Source organism: Lepidochelys olivacea, assembly GCF_965140295.1.
Source record: "Lepidochelys olivacea isolate rLepOli2 genome assembly, chromosome: 2".
Lineage (NCBI taxonomy): Eukaryota > Metazoa > Chordata > Testudines > Cheloniidae > Lepidochelys > Lepidochelys olivacea.
The window spans coordinates 200,397,072-200,419,273 of NC_140412.1; the positions used below are offsets into that span (position 1 = coordinate 200,397,072).

At 41.0% G+C, this 22,202-nt stretch overlaps 1 protein-coding gene across 1 annotated transcript in view; it reads left to right on the forward strand.

Moving 5' to 3' along the window:
- THRB (thyroid hormone receptor beta) overlaps positions 1-22,202 on the forward strand; it is a gene marked incomplete at its 5' end in the record, with an annotated part of 301,539 nt that overhangs the window by 106,380 nt on the left and 172,957 nt on the right. Inside the window, 2 exons of the mRNA XM_084619845.1 lie at positions 8,577-8,662; positions 9,576-9,666. The remainder of the gene's footprint in view (positions 1-8,576; positions 8,663-9,575; positions 9,667-22,202) is intronic.

Consider the following 22,202-nt stretch of genomic DNA (forward strand, 5'->3'; position numbering starts at 1 on the left):
ATATCTCTGGGCTTGCTGCATCTGTCATGAATGTAAAAAAAATTGCTTGAGCCCCAGCACCTCTTCATTACAAATTGAACACTGAATTTAACAATATTTTACATCTAATCCCATCAGACTTTGAAGAGAAAGAAGCGTTTATAAAAGTATCCACAATGGTTTGAACGCTTCCTCTTCTCCCACAACATTCACTTCCTGGGAAGTCTTGTTTGTAGGAAGAGGTTTAAATACAGAGAGGAGAGTCCGGTGCCATTTTGTATGATGCTGGGGAAAGGCTTTGCTGGATGTCACTGATTAAAAAGTAAAACAGGTTTTACTTAAATGCATGATCCATAGTAACTTTGCTATACATTCAGTATTTGGGGGGAGATTATTTTATCTTCCCTTTTCATTTTGTATGTCTTAGGGAAGGGAGAATTTCATGATTACTTGGGCAATTAGAGCTCTCACTAGAGTGAAATCGTGGTGTCACTGAAGTCCATGGAAATTTTGCAATTGACTTCAATGCAGTCAGGATTTCAGCCTGAGTGTCCACTGGTCTGGTCCTTGGTGTCACAGAGGTCATGTTCTCTCTTAGCCTCTATTAATATTGTTCAACTGTTTACCATTCAATCCACCTCACCCACAAGCTTCCCCGGTCTTGTGCAAACAAATCCTGAAATGCAAAAAATCATGGATATATTTAAAAAAACCATGAAAATCATTGAGTTTGAGACTCTCACTGTACTAGTGACAAAAATAGCTTCCAGGGATGCTGGCTCACTGGAGTTTTAAGTAATATTTCTTCATAATAAAGATGCAATATTTACCATTTTCCATTCTCATATAAAGAGCAAACCTGATAATTAAATGTGTACATTTCCTACTGGAATTGTTATTACTTCCATACACTAAGGTCCTGATTTTACACTGATATCAGTGGGGAGTTAATAGGACTCCATGCAGAACCTCTGGTGCAGAATTGGGCCTAAAACAGGGCACCCAAATTAGAGGCTTTAGGGAGAAGATATAGAAAAGCTATTTAACTATTGTGTTAGGTTTTGTGAATATATTTTCTCAAACAGATCTGATTCTGTTTCTGGTCACTTTGGCTCATTTCCTTGGGTGGTCATGAGCTTTGTGTTGTGTTTGCACCTTTAAAAGACTATTGTAGCGATAAGAATAAAATCATCTGGAATGAAATGGTACAGTTATTTCTGTTTGAATCTTCTCCTCTGATTTGTTTTCTATTTTTAGATGCCATTCTTCTATAATAAATAAGGGACATAAATTTTTTATTAAAACAAATCATTTTCAACATCTGGGAGAAAAAGAGAGACTAGCCACAAGCTGAAAATAAAATTTGCCAACGTAATCCTCTGTACATTGCCCAAGAATCGTTCCCCAGCAACCCAGCAATAGTGGAGAGATTTCAGGGATTATGTTCAGATTAAATGTCAACAGGAGCTGAGCTCTGGCTATGTGCCAGGAAGGTCATATGAGGAAAGTCACAAACTTTTACAGTTAAATAAATATGTGCTCTACTTAATACCCTCACTGTGCTTCATATCTTACCACTCCTAATAACTTGGATCAAGAATACTCATCACAGTTTGATTTTTTTTATTAAAATGATTCTATTATGCTACTGTACAGTAGTTCAGGTTTTGTCAGCATTTTTATAAACCCTGATTTGCAAGGATTTATAACTTCTCTCTACTCCTAGTAGAAACCTGACATATAAAATCTCAGCCTAAAACATCTACAGTTGTTTTTTTTTAAATGTGATTCATTTTAAAGTTTTAAGAAGTAGAATTATACTCCATTAGCGATTTTCAAATGCATTGTTTTCTTATTACTCAAAAACAATCTGGTTATTTTAAAACTGAAATGCTCCATGCCGTTAATCCACAGTGCATACTAATACCACTTTTGGGATAAAGAAACAAAGTCTAGATAAGTTAACTTGTATAAAAAAAATTGTGTTTATTAGATATCTAAGTTTTTTCAAACCAGTGTTGCTAAAATTGATTACTATTCAATAGAGTACTGTAATACTACAAAGGCCAAATTATGTATTGACTTGCACCTTGCCACCAGCTGAGTACTCCCTCATGGCCAGAGGTCACTCTATGGCCCCCTGTCTCTGCTTTCCCCTTCTTTAGGGCTCCTCAAACAAATGGAACACAGGCCAAAGGAAATGAAAACATTTCCCTTCCTGTGGTCCAATTTATTTAGTCCTCAGATATATAGTGGCGCTTCAGACCCCAACCGCAGTTCAGTGTCTCTCTCCCCTTAGTTGGGGGATGGGGTTTCCCAGCCCTCTTTTCAAGAGGTGGGGCACAATTCAATATCTCTGCAAGAGCTAGTCTTGCACCCCGCAGCTTCTGCTTCCTCTAGCCAACTACAGCTTCTCAAGATAGGGTTAGGTTTGCCCAGCCTGACCCCAGTGTGCACTTGCTGCTCTTTATAGGGAATCAGCTTCTTTCACACAGGTATGCCTCCTTTAGTAGTCAGGGTTGGCTTCTCCCAGGCCCTCCAGTCATTAAGGGTGAGACACCGTTACAGCTAGGGTTGCCAACCCTCTCAAATTTGGCCAGCAGTCTACCAGAATCAGCCTCAATCTTCTGGTGACTATTAAAAGCAATCTGGGAGATTTTAATAAGCCAAAAGTTCAGTCAGCGGCGCAATGGGGCTAAGGCAGGCTCCCTGCCTGCCCTGGCTCCGAGCGACTCCTGGAAGTGGCCGGAATATCTGGCTCCTAAGCCCAGGGGCAGCCATGGGACTCCACAGCTCCCATTTGCCGGGAACTGCGGCCAATGGGAGCTGCGGGGGCAGTGCCTACCTGGTGCAGTGCGAGGAGCCATCTGGTCACTTTTGAGCCAGGAGACGGACATGCTGGTAGCTTCTGGGAGCCGCTCGAGGTAAGTGCCTCCTGGAGCCTGCACCCCACACCCTCTCCTGCACCCCTAAAGCCCCTACCCCAGCTCTGAGCCCTCTCCCATACCCAGACTCCCTCCCAGAGCCCACACCTCCTTCTGCACCCCTACCCCAGCCCTGAGCCCCCTCCCGCACCCAAACTTCCTCCCAGAGCCCTCACCCACTCCTGTACACCAACCCCCTGCCCTAGGCTCAGCCCAGAGCCTCCTCCCATACTTTGAACCCTTCACCTCCACCCCCCAGCCCAGAGCTCGCACCCCCTCCTGCACCCCAACACCCTGCCCCAGCCCGGTGCAAGTGAGTGAGGGTGAGGGAGAATGAGCGACAGAGGGAGGGGGATGGAGTGAGCAGGGGTCGGGGCCTCAGGGAAGGGGCAGGACAAGGATGTTTGGCTTTGTGCAGTTACACAGTTGGCAACCCTACTTACAGCACCTGTTTTCATCAGGGCTAAGTTTGGACTAGAACGTGCATATATTGGAGCTGTACTGGCACGATGAATTAAGATAACTGAGACTTGATTCAGAACAGTCCTATCAGCTCTATATCACTGTTTTGAAAAGTGCCTGGCTGAAATCCTGTCCCCACGGATGTCAATGGGAGCATTGCTAATGACTTCGGTGGGGACTAGATTTAACCTTCTATTTATAACAATATGGAAGTGCTGATTGCAGGTCCATAGGTAAGGTTGAGATGACATTTGCACTTAAAGCAGTGATTCAACTACTCTGTTGTTTATGAAGAATACAGCATACCATTCCCCAAAATACAGCATTGACTCTTTAAGTACAGAATGAAATATTTGAAAATTTACAAGTAAATCTGGTAATTACAAACGAGTCCTTTAAGCAGTATAGCAACCTGCATTGCACCACTCATTTGTCCTGAATTGTGTTAATAACAGAATTATATAAACACTCCAAACTTGCCATATAATTAAAAATCACTGAAATCTTAGGCACTGGCTCATTTGAACCATTAACATTTGTTTAGTGTTAATGGTAATTTTTTGCCATTATTCTTCAGACCTGAAAGTTTCTTTTTCAGAAGAGGCTAATAAATCATGTTCTTCTACAGAGAACTCCACAAAGAACTTCCTTCTTTTACAGTTGTCATTTGCAATGTAATGAGAACATGAAGTTGTATTCAGGATAGAATGACGCACTGAATTCTTGTTTGTATTAAAAATCCATGTTGTAAAGAAGTCCAAAAGTGACAGGAATATATGTAGTGCATTTTAGAAAAGAATAGGAACCAATTGTGCATCCTTTACTCATGTTCACCATCACATGATAAAGGGCACCATCAATATTATATTGTCAAGTTTGTTCTTTTGCCAGTGCAGGGCATAGTACCTGATCCAAAGCCCCCAGAAGTTGCTTTCAGTGGGTTTTGGAACAGGTCAACAGGCTGCAATCAGTGGAGTTATAGCAGTCTAAATTGGGATAATGCAGTGGTGAATTGGGCCTTATTTCTTACTTTCTGGGAAAGCAATGTGTTTTAAAATGGATTGTGCTGGCATAAATTAAATTATTGTAATATGCTATAAATTATGTTAATATTTCAAATATATTTTTTAAACATGACAGCTTGCATCTTTGGTTAAGTAAGTTGCTTAAAAGCTCCTACGAATCTGCATAATGCAACCTGTTTATTTTACAATAAATTGTGTGTTCAGCTTGAATTGAGAGTGTGGTATTAATGAAAATCCATTCACCTTATTAAGGAATAATTACATATTCTGATAAATTTCAGATGACATCCTATTGAATTTAGCATTTTCCTGTGTTTTGTTTTAATGAGCTACTACACTGTTCAATTACATTATATTGTTAATGTTGATTCCCTGGAATTTTTGCTGGTTATTTGCTTGCCATTGCCAGGTTTTAGTGCAACAGGAAGTGTCCCTGTAAAATCTGTAGATTCATAGAAACTGGAATTATCTACTTGTCAACTTGTCTCTTCCTCTGTCTGTTCAGCATTGTGCCTTTAGCCTGGTAGAAATTGAGTATGTGAGTATTTTACAGGGTGCTCTGCATTTGGCAGGATTGGATCTGTTGCTTTCTACATTTATAATTTCAAATACTTTGTCCTAGTAGTTAATGCCTAAAATAATGAGCAATAATACTGGTAATGAGTGCATGCCTGTCCAAAACAATAGAGTGAAAAATATATATTTAATAAAATATTATGGTAGCAGAAGTAATTTCCCATTTAGCGGCACAATTTCTCTGTACACTATTCACATTGCAATTCCCTTTACAGAACATTTGAGTGTCACTAAATGCTTGTGTACTGCCATCTGAGTGACAATAGTCAGCTGTGCTTTGTATATGTGTGATTGATTGTAGTTTGAAGCCTCTGCCTCAGACTCTTCGAGGTTCAGGGCATTCATGCTTACAATAATCACATTATTCAAGGTGGTGTCATCAATGTTGCAGTGGCCCTTTGTTTTAAGTCTGCATTGAATACACATTTCCAATGTAAGTCATTTCTTCTGTGCAAGAAAATAGGATTTCAGTGATGAAGAAAGAGTGGAAATCAGTGGTTAAATTAGGGTGGAATTTACTCAGGGCTGCAATTACTTTAAAAAGTTCATAGTTAAGGTTAAGTGCCATCATTATGAAGAAAGACAGGATGAGTGAGGTAATTTCTTTTATTGGACCAACGTCAGTTGTTGAAAGAGACAAGCTTTTGAGCTGAAAAGTTCTGTGTAAGCTCAAAAGCTTGCCTCTTTCACCAACAGCAGTTGGTCAAATAAAATAAATTACCTCACCCACCTTGTCTCTTTAATATCCTGAAGCCAACATGGCTACAACAACACTGTAAACGATCAGTCTGAAGTTCATTCAGATTACAGGGTCCCTGTAGGGAGCCAGGGTCGCTTCCCTCCGAACCAGAGGGTAAAGAGCCACCCTCTCAGCCTGAGTGGGCGGGGCCAGACCAAGCTTATGCCAATCCCCAGAAGGGGAGGGATGGGACAGGAAGTACAGAGGGCGGGGCCCTTTGCCCAGTGAGAGGAGGATCAGGGAGGGAGACAGACACAGGCTGCTGGCTGCTCCCTCCAGACCCTGCTGCCGACCCAGGGGAAGCCCTGGGCCAGGAGGAACCTGACCGGGAGGAAGGCCTGTGGCGACCAGGACTGCCCGCCGCCGAGTACCCAGAGGGGCCAGGCTGTAACCCGGGCCAGCGTGAGCCCGACACGGAGGGGGAGCTGGAGCTGCCAGCAGCTGAATACCCGGACGAGCTGGAGGGTCCGGAGAGGCCCGCTTGAGAGACCGGGTAGGAAGTAGCCCAGGGGCAGAACTGCACCATGGGGTGGGTGTATTTGGTCAGCGGGGCGCGGATGGGCCCCCTGCTGACCCAGCGGCGGGACCTTCGCCTCCCGCCACTATCAGGGCCCTGGGCTGGAACGCAGTGGAGTTGGGTGGGCCTGCGTTCCCCTACCCCGGCCAACCCGCCTTGGGTAGCAGAATCGTGCGCTACGTACCCGGGCCGGTGCTCCCCGGGGCCCGGGGCCGCACTGCAGACTCGGGCCGGCGCTCCCCGAGGCCCGAGGGGTGCCCGAACGGTGTGACTAGGGCCTGCCTGTGGGACCATAGCTCTCCATCACCCCCTAGGGGCTCGCTGGACCGATTGAAACCTGTCACAGTCCCCCATTCCTCCCCTTTGCTATCTTTTACCCAATCAGCTGATTTGATCTGGATAAATGCTACTAAAAGGATTTGACTGTTAGATTAGGATAAAAAATAGAAACATGAATTTGATTTGATGGTATTTACAATTCTTTTTGTTTTCCGCAAACATTTATAGAAGTGATTTTTATGTTTTGTTTGTAGAAAGTACAAGTCTGCTAAATACGTATTCACATGAAGGTTCACACCAGAAATGTTTGCATGGCCATCTTGAAATCACTCTGATTTTTCCCATTCTGAAAAAGTTACAGTCAATAAAGGTATTAAAACCGGACCACAGGAGTTAAGTGACCAACTAAATGTATAAAAAATCAATACCAATAATTTGCCATGTTCATTGCTGTTGATTCTGATCTCTGCCTCCCTGTCTTTTTGTTACAATGCTTCAGCTTGCTGCACCTCCATTCACTTGAGTCTTAAAATAGACTTCACTTAGTAGTGATGCACTGAAGTGGCTTTAAAGGGAAATTAAACAGAGCAAAAGGTGGTTAGCTACTTAACCATTGGCCTGATCTACACTGTAAAATTAGGTTGATGTAAGCTGCCATGTGTCTACAGTTAAATTTGTCTCCCACTGTGTCGCCCCATTACAACAATACAGTAGCACCACCTCCCCAAGTGGCGTTGAGCCATGATCGATGTACTGAGGCTGATGCGAGTGTAGAGACTGCGTTTCTTATCTTAACACTAACAGCCCTCCAGCAGCTCTTCCACAATGCCTGGCACTGACTACTCTGGTCCACTGCCTAGGGGTCCCAGAGACCAGAAGCCCCCCACTACCCTTTAAGGCCCCGCAAATTTTTGAAATGCCTTCTCCTGCTTGTCCAGCTTGGCAAGCACACTTTAGCAGCTCTCCATTGTTGTGTGCAACTGCCCAGCTGCATTTCCAGACGCGCTTCAGCTTAGAGGCGAGAAGAGCTATGTGCAAGGACAGCTACAGACCAGCTGTAGAAACGTGGACCCCAAGGAGCAGATTGCATGGAGAATGCAGGAGAAGGGATACAATAGGAACCAGCAGCAGTGCCACATGAAAGCAAAGGAACTGTGTCAAGCACATCAGAAGCCCAGGGAGGCCAACAGTGGACCACGGATGCCTCAGAGGCACCTGAGCCAGAGGCCACTGGCACGAACAGTTAGGTTGACGTAAGGCAGCTTATGTCGACCTAACTCTGTAAGCATCTACATTAAAACGTAGCTCTCATCAATGTCATTCGCTCACTATACCTACTTAATAACTTCACCTTTGCGAGAATCATAGTACTTAAGTCGATGTAGTCAGGTTGACACAGTGTCAGTGTAGACACTGCATTAAATTGCATTGCTTAAATTGTCCTACAATGCCCCGCAAGTGCTCCTGATGAGGACACTGACACAAGAAGCATAGTGTGGATGTGTAAAAGTGATTCAGTTACTGCTGTGGCTGTGCATCGACATAACTTATGTCAACTTAATTTTGTCATGTAGTCTTGCCCTCAGCGATATTGTTTCAGGTTCTGTTAATCTCCACAGGGTGTTCTCATTCAGCTGAGAACATCACATTGGGATGAATGGGCCATTTCATCTCTTTCAGAGACTGCTGCGCTTCACATGGATGTGTAGAAGAGCCTGTTCCCTCCACGGTCCGTCTATCCTTCTTGTTTAAAGGATGACACTTCAAAATGCTCTAAAATCCCCACAGTTTCACAGATATTCTTGAAATTAGCAACACCTTGTGGGAGTGCAGAGTATAGTTATTGACCCATATGTAGGGTCATTTGCGCCAAGGACACCAGAAATATAAGCCTTGGAAAAAAGCCATTTTTCAAAAAGTTTCTAGGGTTTGTGTGTGTATGTGTGTAGAGCTAACAAGCAAACTATTGCTGAGATGTGAGTCAAAATATAACCTTAACTCTGCCCTCTTTCAGCAGTGCCCCAGTGTGTCCTGTTAACACAAATAACTTCACTCTTCTTTTTGTCATTTAATAGTGTTAGATGGAATCCTGTGGATGAGAGTGAATGGAAAAGGAGGTGAAGAGCTTATATGTTTCAGCAACTGTGGGGTTGGCAAAAAGGTATGTGGGTGAATGGGGCATTTCGGGGCATTGCTGTAAGAGGGCAGAGTTAAGGTTGCACAGGCAATTTTAACCATGCATTTCCTGGTTTTCAGAAGTTTGAGGTTTTGCTCAATTTAGCATTCTACAAGGGAATGACATACCACCATGCAACCTTAACTCTGCATTAACATAGTTTTTGCCATTGAATAATATATCTGTTTGTGTCTGACAAATTATTATTAAATATGGTTGCCATCTAGGGCTAATTGAACATCACATAAAAATATAAGAATGGTATGACCCATCTAACCCAGTATCGTTTTCTTCTGAGAGTGGCTGGTGCTAGGTGCTTCATAGGGAATGAAGAAAGAGGGGAAGATTTATTGAGTGATCCATCCCTGTTGTCCAGTCCCAGCTTCTGGCTGTTTGGATGGAACATTTTTTATCTAAACTGTTTTTTGCTATAAAATTGGAGGTTTGACCAAATGAATTTTTTTGTGAAAAATGTCTGCTGTCTGATGAAAAAAATGGATATTTTAAAATGAGAAATCAAAAACGTGTGGCCCCAAACCGAAAAATTTCAGCTGAAAACTATCTCACATGATGTATAACATCTCTCCAAGGTGGGAGCCCAGGGTGCATTATGGGAGATGTAGTCTGACTGGGAAGCTTGGCCTATTGAGGAAAATGGGCACATTAGGCACCGAAATTACAACTTTCATGAGGCACTGTGGCAGCAGCTCCAAATTGTAATTTCTCAGTATTTGAATTGCTGCTGAAAAATTAAAATTGTCTGAGAAAAAAACTGGTTTTTGACCAGCTCCATAATTTTAATCTCTTATGAGGTGCTGAATAAACATAGACTTATATACTCAGTCTAAGATGGGTTTTCCTAACGTTTCTGAACAAGATGCCTTTTGTTCTCTTTAAGGAGTTTTATGTAAATCCAATGAAGACCTTTATCTCCTGGAGGATGACATAATTTTGTTCCAAGGAAGAGAGAGAGGGGGAGAGCAGTTCCTGTAAGTTTGGGCTGATGTGCACTTTTTTTTACTGTGTTTTGTCTAAAGGCTCTTAAACCTAACAAAATAACCCAGTCAGGGCACTAAATTACTGTTTGTCCCCTGAGCTGGTTGCAGCATGATTAAATTTTGTACTGTTAGCAGGCCATTGTGCTCCATACCTGTGTTAAAGCCTTGGTCATATAGCCCAGTTACTACATAGTTCTTGTCTACACTATAAATTTTAACCATGTGGTAACTAAAAGGGGATTGTGTCCCTCAGAGCCACATGTAGAAAAGATCCTCCAGGTGCAGTTCTTTCGTCATCCCAAACTCAGCCATCTCTGAGGCAGTATCCCCTTGCCCTCTGATCCCATGGAGACCTCGGTGCTGGTCAGGGGTCCATGTGGAGGGACACAGTACGGACTAGGCAGGCCAAGGTGGAGCCAGGATGATGCAGATCCATATTTCTGTACCCAGCAGAGTTTACTAGGAAAAACTAAGGCAGTCTGGGTCTGTATTATATTTTCCTCAGAACACCCTTGGCAAAGTAACATTGCTTTATTTTATCTGTCATTACATCTACCCCTTTACAATCAATCTAATAATTTTCATAGAAATTCATTAATTTCTGGAATGATATCACTACTTGACTACAAAGGGACTATGTTTTATATATTGATTATAACAAGTGTCTGTGAGTGAGTTTGTGAACACAGATATAATATAGACCCTTGTAACAAGTGACTGAATAATGTGATTAATTTAAATGTACCCACTCAGTTAGAAATATGGTGCAATTATTCATATTGGTCACTGGGGATAAAATATTGACATTGATTTTGCCATCAGAGATCAAAAGATTATCAGTATTTTTAATCTGATTTTAGACATTCGGATGTCATTAAAAGGTTATCAGGAGTATCAATTTACAAACAGTCTTTAAACCATGATTTGAGGACTTCAATAGCTCAGACATAGGTGAGAGGTTTATTGGAGGAGTGGGTGGGTGAGATTTTGCAGCCTGCATTGTTCAGGAGGTCAGACTAGATGATCATAATGGTCCCTTCTGACCTTAAAGTCTATGACTCTATTATGTTAATTTCTTACCTGAGAAAATCAGGTTGGATATCTGAGGTGGAGAACAATTTTAAATTTTATTAAATTAAAGCTGTATTCAGATTACAGTTGATTCATTTGGGGATAAAATGAAACAGCAACAGTACTTAATATTATTGTTTGTCCTGAATTAGTTGGTATTCACTGATTAAATTGTTACATTTGTCTGTTTGTCTAGACTGTGTGTATCTTTCTTTGAACAGAAAACAAAAAAAAGAAAGGGCATACCTTTACTGAATAGCCGTAGTGCTGGAGAACCCTGTTGTCAGTGAATTCCCTGACACAGCAAACTTGCCCTGAAATCCTGTAGTCTTTCAGTGAACCAAGAAAAAGAAAAAAAGCCACAACTTTTGTTGTTGTAATGAGAAGTCAGCAACCTAGATTTGTTTTAATATTCATTATCATAGAATCATAGGACTGAAAGGGACCTTGAGAGGTCATTGAGTCCTGTCCCTAGCACTCCTGACAGGACTAAGTATTAACACAGTCTTTGTACTGTGACTGAGAAATCAATAGCTAACTTTCAGAATGGCCAATAGTGGGTAATTACTTGTTAGTTAGGTGTGATTTTGAAGCATATGTGTACCATTGCTTTTCATTTAATCTGGAAATAAAGCTAGATACAACTAAAGAGCAGGAGACATTGTTTCAATTGCTCTGTTTTCATCCACTATTGGAGATATTTCATATTGGCACTGATTCATTTTCCTTCTAACTTCCCCACACCCTTCTTCACCTCTAAGGTCTTCTTTCTTTGAACTTTATACTAGCTCATATCTCTGATTTAATGGCCTTCTTTGATTACCCAGGTACTTTTTAACTGACGGTCCCTAAATCCTTTGGTCTCTCGTGCATCACATTCCTCCACTTACAGCTTTTTGGCTTTGACATATGATGCGTAGTAGAGCCTTTGTGGAGTGCATCCTCTGTTGGTGCTGGTCTAGCTTCTGTTTTTTAAAAAAATATATTTTCAGAATTAAAGTGTATTCTAACATTATTCAAACACTGCATCTTAAAACAGGCTTCCTCTACTTTTCTATCATTAAGGACTTACCAAGGGACTAGCAAAGTTCATTGGTCTAACAATGGCCTTTAAACAAAGGTATCCTAAAAGTCTTGTATACTGTAAAGTGACCATTTAAGATGAGTGGCCGAACAGAAGTGGTCCCTAGAGCTGGTTTCACTGTAGAACAAGAGACAGAACTTTCTCAGGTGCCAGCCCACCAAAGAGACATGAGCTCCAATAGGAACTAAGAATCGACCCTCACCACCTTCCGCTCCAAGTGCAGGTTGCGTATCTCTGACCTTACTTTCTCTAGCATAAACATACTGGGGTGGGTTTGGAGGGTAGGGTATGTTATAAAGAAATTCCAGACCAAAACACTCCACTCCACACAATTCTCCCCATGGGAAGAGGATGAAAGGACAAACCTTTGTGACAGACGTAGTCATATTGTTTAATGCACGACTGGAAGGCACTCAAGTACAACAGTGATGAGCACAGTATAAGAACCTATATAGAACAGAATAGACTAGAAAAGGAACATATGGTGAGTCAGTGAATCAGTGGGGAGTCAGTGCATACTGACTTTCTACTTCCATTTTTAATCCTTGTAAAACTTCAAAAATTTGTAGTTGTTACATGATCTCTGTAATGATACCTAGAGTCCACAGTTTGAAAAACAGAAAAAAAGCTACTAAGTGACTCTTTTGGAGCAGATAGACCAAACATTTGACCTGCCCAATTTGTTGTTGTTTGTGTGTGTTTGTTTGGGGTTTTTTACCTTTTGAAAAGTCCATATGTATCTTTATATGTGACTTTGTAACAAATGCCAGCAGTTAGGTGTTCGTGAGCAATACTGCAATAAGAAGTCAGTGTGTGTATATACAGTCTTCCATTTCAAATTTTCAAGGGGTTTTTAAAAGAAATAGTAAAAAGAAAAAAAATAATTTGGAAAAATTCCTTGTCAGTCATTCAAAAATGTAATTATTCATTATCAAGCCTGTTACTTCAAGCATTACTAGCTAATAAAAGGTAACAGATTGTTCTTAAAGTCAGTATTATTTGCCACTACATGTGTCAATAATTCTACCCTTTGTGTTGTATTATATACATTTTATCATGGTTTGCTGTGGAGTGAAGGTACAATACTCCTTTTGAAGCCTCAAAGCCAAAGCTAGTCTATGTTATTCTGTCATTGGTCATTCACATATTTTTCAAAATGCTGAGACAATTTACACATTTTTCAATTTTTCTTCTTGCGCAGTCATGTTGTGCCTCATTCTCTGATTATCAAAAAAAAAAAAAAAAAGAGAAACAAAAAGTAGAAACTTTGGCTTGTCAGCAAAGAGTGAGGAGGAGAGTGAGATGTGTGTGAAGCATGGGCCACACACAAAAGCACTATAAACAGAAGTTGAAATAAACTCTTAGCATAGCACAACAGAACTGAAAATAAAAGGGAAAGTGAAAACTTTAAAAACACATTTTTATATCTACCCATGTCAGTGTCACCGCTCACTTTCCCTTTTGAACTGCATAAAAGAACAATGGACGTTTAAAAAAAAAATTCTAAACTTGAATATAGACCAGATCAGTAGTGATCAAAAATTGTCACCATCTCATGACCGTTCAGGTGTCCATATGAAATGAGTTTAGTGCTGTCTGTTCTTTGTCTGGTTTCCAGTGGACAATCATCCACATCACAAAAATCATCACTGCCGTTGACACTGATTGGAGTCCTTGTTGGCAATCTGAGCTATGAAGACTGAATGAGCTATGGAGATTGAACAGCCTCTCTTCAAGAGATGCTTCCTCCAAAGCAAGATTGAGGCCCATTGATGGAACAGTTCAAGGAAGTTTTCGCTGCTCCTGATCTGTAGCCAAGCAGAGAACTTTCAATCTAACACAATATTGACATCCAATATTAATGAATGTAAATAAATACCCAAATGTGTAGGGGAAAAAGTCTTAAAAAATAATTCCCAGTTCAAATTATTTTAATGAAATGTTTTATGTCCATGCTGCATGTGCATGGTCACACACATACACATCTTTACAGCCACACCAACATTAATAAGACTATAAGAACGCTAAACTTTTCTAAAATTCACAAGTTAGTACATGTAATATCAAGCTATACATGTGTGACATTTTTAAGTGTAGATAAGCCATTTTAGGTATTTCTAGAGGTGTTTTATATTTATCAGTATCCGAATTTCTCTCCCTGCAAGCTTTGTTCTGCAGGATTCATGGTAGCAAGGGGAGCCTTGATTTACAGGTGTAAGGATAAGAAAAAATAATCCCAATCAAATCTTTTTAAATGGTCTAAAATATTTATAAAATAGTTTTTTGGCAACATCCAGTCATGGAGTCTTAAAACTCCCCCTGTTCTGAAGGAAGGTAGTGTCTTATTTACTGGAGCTCAGTGGAATTCACTCAGCAAGGTAGTAAATCCATTGAAAGATATGTTGAATTGTAAATTGCCAAGACTGTATGCAGCTTATATAGAACACATAATTCTGGGACGTGGAACAAAGATATTATTAGCACTTATTTGAGATGACCTACGTAACTCACACATGGGTTCTCCCATCATAATTAATGCACGCATGCCAAACTCATGCCAATAAAGCCTTTATATTACACCATTATGTATTTCCCTATATATCCAAATTTACATACCTCTGGCTTTTAATGTAGCAACTGTGTAAAACAGCTCACAGCAACTCTAAACAGTATTCATATGAAACTGCAGGGTGAAGTTATTTAGGCAGAGCAGTTGCATTACCTACCGTGTACTGGGAATTGGCCAAAATACCAGGATTAACAGCTCTATTCTTATAAAATATGCCATTGGATCATCAATTACCTCAAGTAGTCAGGGGCTTAGGTTTACATTCCAGCTGAAAGAGCCCAGCAGGCCTTCACAGTACCACTAACACTATATGCTGGACAGAGCATGGGCTTAACATTAACACAGAAAAAAGAGTGCTGCCTACCACTGCATCACTATATCTATGTATATCTATCTATCTATATATCTATCTATATGACCTATTTGCTTTGTTCATTAATGAACTTTGTTCTGTACACACAAACTTCTTAATAAAGCAAAATTCCATGTGAGATTTTTGGCTTAGTGCACATGCTTGGCAGCTGGATTGAAGCAGCACACCTTAAAAGCTTGAGAAGAACTATTGATAGAAATCTATCTGGCCAATCATCTGGACCAGTGATACTCAGACTTCAGTGGTTCAGGAGTCAAATTAGCGATCAGTATTGCCCAAAAGAGCCATAGAAGTGTGAATTCGTTGTTTCATTTACTATAGTACTATCTAGTCATATTTAAACAGTGTGACGGGGAAATGTTTAGTGTGTGTGTGTGTGTTTGTGTTTTTAATTCTCACAGCAAAATCACTGACCAAGTATTATTAGTTTATCAACTACGTTTGGCTAATAACATAGTAAAAGCATCCTGATTGGTTAATAACTTAGAGGGTTAATAATTAAATCACAGTGTTTTAATATCATGTGCTCCAAAGAGCTGCAGGAGACACATTAAAGAGACATTTGCGAGCATTAGTCTGAGTATCAGATTGGGACATTGAAGAACATAATTCCTTCACTGTCATTAGGACGCATTGAATTAAAACCCAACTTTCTGGACGGTGCCAGAACACAGATTTACAGTTGCCTGAGTACTGTTTTATTAACATTTTTAAGAATCTTCTTGAATTTGTTTTCTTGAAGTATAATAACGTGGGGAGCAAGTGGCCAGTTCATTTTTATGCACCTTGAAGTGTGCATCAACCAGTTTCCTTTGTATTTAGAGTCAGAAACCTCTATTGACAGCATCCCTTCATCTAGTGAGACACAGGATGTGCACTTAGTCCCGTAGAGATCACTTCCATCAATTATTTAGCATTAGTGTGGATAGTTAGCTTAGGTTTGATAGAAAACCTAATGGGGATGGAAAGGGATCAGAGGACAAGGAATGGGCTCAAGTGGAGACCACACTCAGGGGGGAGGGAAGCCACCTCCCAAAAGCCCCAGGACAGGTGGGGAAAAGCAGTGTCTCATCTGTGACCAGCTGGCTCACTTTTTGCCTGGGATTGCCTACTCCACCTGCTGAGGCCCAATGTGGAAATGGAAATGCCAGTTCCACCCCGAACCTCAGAGAGTTAACTGTGTGCCTGACTCACCAAAGGGAGGGAGTCAAACAGCGAGTCTGCCGATGGCATCTAACATTCATGCTGAGCCATTCACTCCCCAAACCACTGTCCACATGTCATGCTGCAACCTCCTGGGTGCAGAGCCATTGGATCGCTAGTATGAACAGAAGATGGTAGTCAGTGGAGAGACATTCATTGGATGGATAAATTCTGGGAATGCTAAAACTGTAATTAAGCCCCACGTCATGAAACCCCATCTAATGCTTGCACGTTGTAAAATCTGGATTAAAATTTCTGGAGTAAAAGCCGTCACTCTACCTACATCACAGATTTCTATACAGACCAGGAAGGGTTGGGGTGCTGGTTGTAGGTATACTGTCAAATATTCTGTATTATTTACTTTTGAGGAATGATATTGTGGTTTTAAAAGCAGAGGGGGTGAATCAGGCCCAATGAGTTAGCTTCAGACCTGCAAGACACTGTGTTAGCCAAAATGCAAATGGAGTCATTTATGGGAGGTGTATCCCCCCGTGCCAGTATCCAAGAGGAATCAAGTTACCTTCCAAGTATATTGCCCACAGGTATAAGTTACTATATAGCTCCTTCTAACCACGCACATTTATTCTTAAGGTAAAAGCATTACAGAGAAAACATATAAAAAGAATAAAAGTTTCTACACACATGCTAAAAGCTTACCAGAGGTCACCCCCAACTCCAGCCTAGGGCTCTGGTAGGTTTTAGTCCTTCAAAACCCACAACTGGGTTTTCCAAGTGCATATCCATCTTAAATCCAAACTAGGACAATGGCTGGGCAGATCAGCAGTTTCTTTGTACAGCTTAGGCCTTTGATCTTGGCCTTCAGTAATAGGTAATCAGCAGAAAATGACCCTCTCCTCAGGGCGTAGCTTCAAAAGGCTGAGTTTTTGCCTAACTGGAGTTTGGGAATTTGTACTAATTTCTCACTGAGGATTCCTCAGGAAATCCATTAACATTTATTGTTCCAAAAGTCCATATGTGTCTGGCACATTTTCAGTATAGCCTTTTGAATTCCTAGGTCTTACATCTGTCACATCCCTATTAGGTTTTCTATCAAACCCAAGGGAGTTAGATACCCATTTGCCATTTCTGCCTTTGGAATTCTTCGCCTAGGATTTTAACTTACGTCGCCCGCATTTGAAATCACTGGCTGTAGTGTTTTAATTTTAAAAAAGGAAACTGAACTAGCACATTTATATTAACTGACTTCAAAGAATCAGTAAGAGTTGAGCATCAAAAGCCAGATAAAAGTTTTGAGAGAAAAAGTCACCAGCCAGTAGAGAATGGGGAGTCCTAAGGTGTCCTCTGTATGCTGAGAAATGGGAAACATGCTCTGATCTAGTGAGAGAATTTCTGCAAGTTTCATTAACTTTCTGAAATTTGACTTTCTACGTTTTGGGTGATAGCCAGTACAGTACTTTGAGAGGAAGTGTCAAGATGGAGTTGAAATTTAAATCATTTATACCTTTGCCATATTTACTGGTGAAATGAGTGAACTTCTTTGTTGTATACATTATGGTCCTTTTGCGAACAGGGACTGCTAACAGGGAGCTTCAAGAGGGAGTTCTCCAGATGAAGGAGGAGCAAATACAGGACCCTTGGGGCAAATGGCTGTCTGTAGTGTGTGTTTGTGTTTGGGGGTTACTTGCTGTGTGCTGAGCTTGTGTGTGTGCGTTTGTTTGTTTGTTTGAAGGACCGTGTGCTGTGGCCGTCAGTTGGAAGCTGAGAGTGTCTAAACAAGGTTTGAAATCTAGAAGCCTCTGTTCATTGGCTGAGCCTTAGTCAGGAGGCGGGGCTATCAAGAAGGCCAAGGCTTTATAAAGCAGTGAGCAAGCGACCAGGGACCGCTAACAGGGAGTTTCGAGAGGGAGTTTGGAAAGGGGGCGAGGTACACTTGCCATTCTTTAAAACCTTTAAACTATAATCAAAACTTGTTGATTTAAACAAAAACCCTATCATTAACCTAGGTAGCTGTAGGAGAGAATGTAGGCAGAAGCCCAGCAGCAGAGTGGGGGCTATCCTGTTTATTGCACTCAGTATAGCATGTATGATTACCTGCCCTGTGGGCAGGTGGTGTATGTGTGTATTCGGTGCAAGGAGCTCCTGGCCCTCAGAGACCATGTACGGGCTTTGGAGGCCAGGGTGGCAGAACTGAAGGAGCTAAGGGAGGCAGAGAGGTATGTTGATGAGGCTTTCCAGGATACTGTAGATTTGTCCCACCTCCGGTCAGACAGCCCCAGTGCTGTTAAGGAGGATGAAAGGCCCAGAGAAGGAAGGCAGTCAACGGAGCAGAGGGAAACCTTGCCATAGTTGGGACCCTCCTTCCAGATGATGTTGGGGTATCCTGTCTCACTGAGGTTACCTCTCCGGAGAAGGGAACTCCAGTCATTAGGAAAAGGCAGGTGTTTGTTAGTAATGGGAGAGTTGATCATTAGAAACATAGATGGCTGGGTTTGTGATGACCGAGAGAACCGTATGGTGACTTGCCTGCCTGGTGCAAAGGTTGCGGATCTCTCGAGGCATCTAGATAGACTTATGTGTAGTGCTGGAGAGGAGCCAGTGGTCGTGGTACATGTAGGTACCAATGACATAGGGAAGGGTAGGAGAGGCGTCCTGGAGGCCAAATTTAGGCTGCTAGGAAAGAGACTGAAATCCAGGACCTTTATGGTGGCATTCTCAGAAATGCTTCTAGTTCCATGAGCAGGGCCAGGTAGACAGGCATATGTGAAAGAAAATGTAGAATCAAATGAAATAAAAATCTTAAATGAATCCACATGTTCCATAGAATCTCTATGGACAGTAATTCCATGCTCTAATAAGAATATAACAGTAGGGATCTATTATCGGCCACCTGACCAGGACAGTGATAGTGACGATGAAATGCTAAGGGAGATTAGAGAAGCTATCAAAATAAAGAACTCAATAATAGTGGGGGATTTCAATTATCCCCATATTGACTGGGTACATGTCACCTCAGGACAAAATGCAGAGACAAAATTTCTCGATACTTTAAATGACTGCTTCTTGGAGCGGCTGGTACAGGAACCCACAAGGGGAGAGGCAACTCTCGATCTAGTCCTGAGTGGAGCACAGGATCTGATCCAAGAGGTAACTATAACAGGACCACTTGGAAATAGTGACCATAATACAATATCATTTAACATTTCTGTGGTGGGAAGAACACCTCAACAGCCCAACACTTTGGCATTTAATTTCAGAAAGGGGAACTATGCAAAAATGAAGCGGTTAGTTAAACAGAAATTAAAAGGTACAGTGACTAAAGTGAAATCCCTGCAAGCTGCATGGACACTTTTCAAAGACACCATAATAGAGGCTCAACTTAAAGGTATACCCCAAATTAAAAACCACAGTAAAAGAACTAAAAAAAGAGCCACCATGGCTTAACAACCATGTAAAAGAAGCAGTGAGAGATAAAAAGGCATCTTTTAAAAAGTGGAAGTCAAATCCTAGTGAGGTAAATAGAAAGGAGCATAAACATTGCCAAATTAAATGTAAAAATGTAATAAGAAAAGCCAAAAAGGAGTTTTAAGAACAGCTAGCCAAAATCTCAAAAGGTAATAACAAAATGTTTTTTAAGTACATCAGAAGCAGGAAACCTGCTAAATAACCAGTGGGGCCCCCGGACAATCGAGATACAAAAGGAGCACTTAAAGATGATAAAGTCATCACAGAGAAACTAAATGAATTCTTTGCTTCAGTCTTCACGGCCGAGGATGTTAGGGAGATTCCCAAACCTGAGCTGTCTTTTGTAGGTGAGGAATTGTGTCAGATTGAAGTGTCACTAGAGGAGGTTTTGGAATTAATTGAGAAACTTAACAGTAACAAGTCACTGGGACCAGATGGCATTCACCCAAGAGTTCTGACAGAACTCAAATGTGAAATTGCGGAACTATTAACTATGGTTTTAACCTGTCCTTTAAATCAGCTACTGTACCCAATGTCTGGAAGATAGCTAATGTAACGCCAATATTTAAGAAGGGCTCTAGAGGTGATCCTGGCAATTACAGACCAGTAAGTCTAACGTCAGTACCTGGCAAATTAGTTGAAACAATAGTAAAGAATAAAATTGTCAGACACATAGAAGAACATAAATATCTGCGCAAAAGTCAACATGGTTTCTGTAAAGGGAGATCATGTTTTACTAATCTATTAGAGTTTTTTTAGGGGGTCAACAAACATGTGGACAAGGGAAATCCAGTGAACATAGTGTACTTAGATTTCCAGAAAGCTTTTGACAAGGTCCCTCACCAAAGGCTCTTACATAATTTAAGTTGTCATGGGATAAGAGGGAAGATCCTTTCATGGATTGAGAACTGGTTAAAAGACAGGGAACAAAGGGTAGGAATAAATGGTAAATTTTCAGAATGGAGAAGGGTAACTAGTGGTGTTCCCCAAGGGTCAGTCCTAGGACCAGTTCTATTCCACTTATTCATAAATGATCTGGAGAAAGGAGTAAACATTGAGGTGGCAAAGTTTGCAGATGATACTAAACTGCTCAAGATAGTTAAGACCAAAGCAGACTGTGAAGAACTTCAGAAAGATCTCACAAAACTAAGTGATTGGGCAACAAAATGGCAAATGAAATTTAATGTGGATAAATGTAAAGTAATGCACATTGGAAAAAATAACCCCAACTATACATACAATATGATGGGGGCTAATTTAGCTCCAACTAATCAGGAGAAAGATCTTGGAGTCACCGTGGATAGTTCTCTGAAGACATCCACGCAGTGTGCAGTGGCAGTCAAAAAAGCAAATGGGATCTTAGGAATCATTTAAAAAGGGATAGGGAATAAGACGGAGAATATCTTATTGCCCTTAGATAAATCCATGGTACGCCCACATCTTGAATACTGCATACAGATGTGGTCCCCTCATCTCAAAAAAGATATACTGGCATTACAAAAGGTTCAGAAAAGGGCAGCTAAAATGATGAGGGGTTTGGAACAGGTCCCGTATGAAGAGAGATTAAAGAGGCTAGGACTTTTCAGCTTGCAAAAGGGGAGACTAAGCGGGGATATGAGAGAGGTGTATAAAATCATGAGTGGTGTAGAGAAAGTGAATAAGGAGAAGCTATTTACTTGTTCCCATAATATAAGAACTAGGGACCACCAAATGAAATTAATGGGCAGCAGGTTTAAAACAAATAAAAAGAAGTTCTTCTTCACTCAGCACACAGTCAACCTATGGAACTCACTGCCTGAGGAGGTTGTGAAGGCTAGGACTATAACAGGGTTTAAAAGACAACTGGATAAATTCATGGAGGTTAAGTCCATTAATGGCTATTAGCCAGGATGGGTAAGGAATGGTGTCCCTAGCCTCTGTTTGTCAGAGGATGGAAATGGATGGCAGGAGAATGATCACTTGATCCTTACCTGTTAGATTCACTCCCTCTGGGGCACCTGGCATTGGCCACTGTCGGTAGACAGGATACTGGACTGGATGGACCTTTGGTCTGACCCAGTATGGCCATTCTTATGTTCTTATGTCCTGAATCAAAACCCACTCAAGTCAATGGAAAGACTCCCCTGTTGATTTCATTGGGCTTTGGATCAGGCCCTATGGGTACAAATAAAACCGTATGTAACTGACTAAAACAAATGGCTGCCATCTGTAGATATTTGTATTCTTCAGTCAATTACTGGAGACATTTTCTCCATGACAGTGCAGTTTACCTGTTCTTTTCCAGAAAGTACAAAGCGGAGAATGCGTCTTACACCACTTACTGGTCTTAGAGCATTTTAGACTATAATAAAGCATATGAAAGGCATACAGGCTATGCAATCCCTACATTTCTTCTTTTGTTCCTGATCTCCGCATTATAGTTTTTTGGCTTGTTGAGAGGTCTGGTTGGATGTAAACTTCAAATACCCATTATGACAAATTTTTTTTATCACTGATTATAAGCTTATTAATGCCAGCTTTTCTGCAGTGAAGAAAATCACCTTCTCTTATTAGAAAGATGGTTTGCAATTTCATAATCATTGTTGTATTTCTAAGCACTTATTTTAAAAGGGCAAAGCAATTCTTATTTTAAAAGGTCAGCAGTAAACCGTTGCATAGAAAAATGCTCTAAACTCTTCAGGTAAGGCTATATGAACATGAACAACTAGAGTTTTATAATCCACGGTCGCTTACTGTGCAGAAAAGCATACTGCAGTATGTACACCTGTATGCAGTATTTGAAATGGATTGTTTGGAAACCGCTT